The sequence below is a fragment of the Protopterus annectens genome, chromosome 5.part0 (genome assembly GCF_019279795.1).
Source record: "Protopterus annectens isolate FY-2018-M chromosome 5.part0, PAN1.0, whole genome shotgun sequence".
Lineage (NCBI taxonomy): Eukaryota > Metazoa > Chordata > Ceratodontiformes > Protopteridae > Protopterus > Protopterus annectens.
In genome coordinates this window covers 420,629,249-420,634,127 of record NC_056735.1, presented here as the reverse complement: position 1 = coordinate 420,634,127, position 4,879 = coordinate 420,629,249, and positions in this window count along the sequence as shown.

Sequence of the window (4,879 nt, the reverse complement as noted above, 5' to 3'; positions counted from 1 at the left end):
GGAACATAGATTTGGAAGCATAATATGTGGCTATCCTTTGTGAAGACATTACCAGCAGGAGGGATTTGCTTTCTTTAACTGGAAGTTATCAGCTGGTGAGTCAATGGTGCTACTATGGCTGATGGAAGGCAGAAAGTTAGGAACAAATCAGAAAGTGAAGAATCAGACAAAATGTAGAGATAGTGCTGAATAACAGCAAACTCCAGCTAAGCCAGTTTGTATAAACCAAGGGCCAAGAGCTAGCAAGTTAAATATTAAAAGTTGTCATGTGGCAGGCTGAATGGCAAGAGGACTTGGGATAAAAGTAGAAGCCACGGCAGTGCAGTACACTGGTGCCCTCACTGAAGAAGACTCAAATGTGTGACAAGGCAAGTGAAACAGCTATGTAAAGAGTGCCAAACACTATGGAAGGAATAACTAAAGAAAAATGAGTACACAGTGAAGAGCAAGGAATGACATCTTGCAGAAAGAATGTGGATTTTCAGGGAGAAACAAATTCCAGATACCATTTGCTCACACAAGTTAGCAGTCTTTCTGTTTTGCTTCCTGGTGGAATATTTTAATTAGCTGAGAGTCAGGACTGGAAACCTTTCCATCAAAATTCTTTGTGAAGAAAGATATGCTTATTGACATAAAGCTTAATTCCTTTCAGTTAGATTAGTAGTGAGGGCTATGCATACAGTAGGTCATCAATGCTGCTTGAGGACTTGGGGACGAATATGATAGGTTTAAATATGCTGGTCTGCTGGAATTTTTTTCTGTGTTTCTTTATCTAGACTATTAGAAAATCCTATTACATTTTTTTTCTGTTTTGAATAATCAGGTATGCCACATGGCAGGCTTGTATCACAGGTGACAAACCAAGTTTTGCCTGTCAAGCAGTGAGTACGTTTAAGCAGGGATCAAGAATGCTCTGGAATGTCTGTCAGCATTAATGAGCCTGCCATTTCAAAAAACAATACACTTTCCAACCAGCAGAGGGAGTCACCAAAACCTCATGCAGCCATGGATGACAGTCAATCAGCTCTCGACTCTTGCTTTTCATTACCACCTGTTAAGGCCAACAGTTTCAATAAAAGAACATTTTCCATAAAATGGGGGGACTTCAGTGTGATATGTAATTATAAGTTGACAAGCAGAATAAGGAATAAAGGAATGGATTGCATTATCCAGTGTGGGGAAGATCAAAACAAAATTCACAAATAAAAGAAAGATCAAAAAGGGACATATTAGAAAAGAAGACTTTCTATACAAAAAGTGAATGGGATGCTTTGAAGGAAGATGGTGAAATGGATAAAGAGGATTGTGATGGGAAACTGCTGGTGTATGTGGGACAAAAGGAGAACTTAAGGTTCACAGTAAGAAAAGTGAAGACACACTGTGGAAGGCTGCATTTTTTCTACTCAGTCACTAAGAAAGACATGATAACTTCTCAATGCAAACCATCAAAAACTGGTTTGAAGTATGAAACCCAAGCGTATATGGCCAAGTGAGTTAGATGAAAGTACTGTAATAAAACCCACTGACTAAAACAGGAATAAAGAATACAGATCAAAGGGTTAGTGCAAGAAAAAAAAATTTAAAGAGAAAAAGGTTTTCACTGTCTTATATGTATATAACAGCCAGCCATAAACACTCTGGCAAAACACCAAACGGGCCCAAAGCTATTAGCAGGCAAACCCTTAAATAATGTTTCATTTATGCTCCCTAAAATAAGAGACATAAAAGATGCCGCAAACCAGCAGTCAGCTTATCCTTACATGTGTAAAGGTACATCAAGGAGTTCTCTTCATTTTTTTCTTATTCTAATGTCTTCCTAACACATCTGAGTGTTTCAAGATTAAACAGTATTAACACAGAAAATTATATAACTGTTAATATTAATGTTTAGTTTGTTTGCAGAGAGTTTCCAGATGTGACCACATACTCAGGCTATAAACATAGTTTACAGTAACTGCAATCAGTATGATTTTGGTATATTAGGAAGTGATAGAACCAAAGTATCGGTATATAGAAAGAAAGTATCAGCCCCCCCATGGGGTAATTACTGCTTGGGATCAAACTCCAACCTTTGCAAATGTGAGAAAGAAACCTTAAGCACTGGGTCACCATGCTTCTCAAGATAAAGCAAACTCATGTTTTTAGTTTTCAAAAAAAGAGAACTTTGACATGATCATTACAAGATATAATAAACATCTTCTAAGCATTTTCCTTTAGAGAACAAATGTGGAAAATCATTCACAGATACTCGTAGTATAGTTTCTTATAGACACAGAGATGTGGTATTCATTCTTAAATGTTTAAATATGTAGTAACGTACAGGCCCTACACTAATGTTGACGTTTATCTTATGTTCTCATTCCTTTCCTTGTATGATTCATAGTGTCTGAATAGCATCTACTACTAAATATGTAACACTTCAATTTCTAGCATTACTTGTGTAATAAGGAATACACTTCTTTCATTTTTGGGTTTTAAGGCAGTTTGTATCACAGCACATTGAATAACTTTTCAACATTGATTCACTGTAATGTAAGAATAGATTTTTTGTTATTGTCAAAAGTAAGCATGTCTTCCATATGCATATTTTTGCATGTGTTTGACCAGTATAAGTGTTATGATCTATAAAATGGTGCTGTGGTTGGAAAATTAATTTCTTTTATCCCTGCAGGTAGTTTTAGTACACAAGACACCAAGTCTGGCATTCATGATTACAGGATGGCGGCACTGGTACTATGGTTGTTTGCCTGAAGGCTATTAATATAACAGCTCAGCAGACAGAGCATCAGAAATCTACTTGAGTAGTATAGGAAAGTGGATTCGATACCTGGACAACAATGCAGTGCTTTGCCTGTGTGATCCACTGTCTTAGTCACCAACTCCCATGCTACTGGAAAGCAGCTCATGCAAAGAATCATTAAGAAGAGCATCACTGTAGAAATTTCATGCTAATAGATGGAAACAGTACTACACCAGGCTTGCCTGATGTGAGGACCAGGGTAGGGAAGAGGAAAGTCCATGGAACAGGCATACCAGAGGTAAGGACACCATCTGTCAATACTGTGGTAAATTGCCGAATGGGTAGCGGAAATCAGTCACTGTCCCAGTTTTAGGTAATGGATGCTGGTGGTGGACTGAGGTGGAAGGTCACTATCATGTCACTGAGATGTATAAACTCTTACAGGATGAATAAGCTGAAGCAGGGAAGCCAGTCTCTACTACGGCAAGTGTAATAATCAGGACAGGGACTTCCAGTCACTGCTACATTTATCAGAAGACATAGACCAGAGCTCCAATCAATGACAGACCGAGTAAAAGAGCTAGGAGTGATATCCAGTCAGTGTCAGGATGGAAAAGGGAAACAGATGATGAATTCAATCATCGCCTAAATGGGGTAAATTCTAAGTGATTCCAAGGATTCCCTTAATAAATATCAGGAATAGGTGCAATGATCATTTAATGACTGGAGAAGTGATAGCTTGAGAGCTCCTGTTACTGCTATATGGGAAGTGATTTTGATGTCTAGATTATAACAGATATATGCAAGGGATGGTGGCCACACAGATCTAAGAGAAGTGCCCTCATGCCAGCTTTCTGTGTATGTGTGTGTGTGTGTGTGTGTGTGTGTGTGTGTGTGTGTGTGTGTGTGTGTGTGTGTGTGCATATATGTGTGGGTGTGTCCGCATGTGTGCAGCATAGATGTTAGGACACATACTCCATTAATAGCACTTAAGATTGTAAACTGCAAACGTTCTGTACTGCATATGATTAATGTTACCTTTATTATCACTAACATGGTAGTGTCACTTAATGCCTAATGATGGTGAGATTTTTGAATCAGGATTTTCTTTCCTGAATATTGTGCTTCATGAAGTTCCATGGCAAAGTGCTCATGCCTGTCAAAATATCTTCTTTTATGATAGGCAGTCCTCATATGCCCCATTACAAATTATTCTGCAATTAAAACTCATTATCCTTATCCAAAATCTTACTTTTAGTACTGTACATGGCCCACGCTTATTTACTGCACAACAGATACATTTATCTTCACAGTACCCTTCAGAGTTATTGAGTGATACACTGTCTTCTAGAATACAAACTAATGGCAATGAACTCATCACTTATTTGAATTCAATCACTTTGTAAATTCACATAAGGTCAATGCAATGTTTTACAATTGTTCCTGTGTCTTTCTTTATTGAGTTCATTAACATTTAGCTTCCCTATCATAACAATGAGCCTTGAACTTTTACCTTGTTGCACTATGAATAAACAGCTTTATGATTAACTGCCTGTGTAAATTCTTAAACATAGTTGTTGCAAACACTAAAATGGTTAAATAATTTGTTATGGTGGATACAGTCTTACAAACACAGTAGAAATCACTAAATAATGTTTAATTCTTGTTAAAATGTACTATAAGATCTACCACAAAAGGGTAATTTTTTTTGCAATACTGCCTATACAGAAAATGTCTGTCAATTTACATATCTAACTATAATCAAGATATTTCCAAAATGGTTTAATGTTAGTTAGATCAGATAATGCTTATCATATTATCAAAATGTAAGGGAGCTTTTTCATGAAGAGGAAAGGTCTGATTCTTGCTCGTTTTCAACTCACTGTGTCTTTAAATAGTGCTGACTTTAAAAATTCATGTGCAGGAAGTGGCTACATGCCAGAATGTAAGCAATAATTTTTTTTTCTCAGAGCTCTGCTATGTCAGATAAGTAGACTTTGTGCCTCATAATTCAAACAATGTCTGCACAGTGTTAAACAATTTGCACTGCCCTGTATAAACATAGTAGCTGATGTTTAAAGAAAGAATATTGGCTTTTGAGCATTGCATGTCTTTAATGACAGAAACATTTGTTGATGT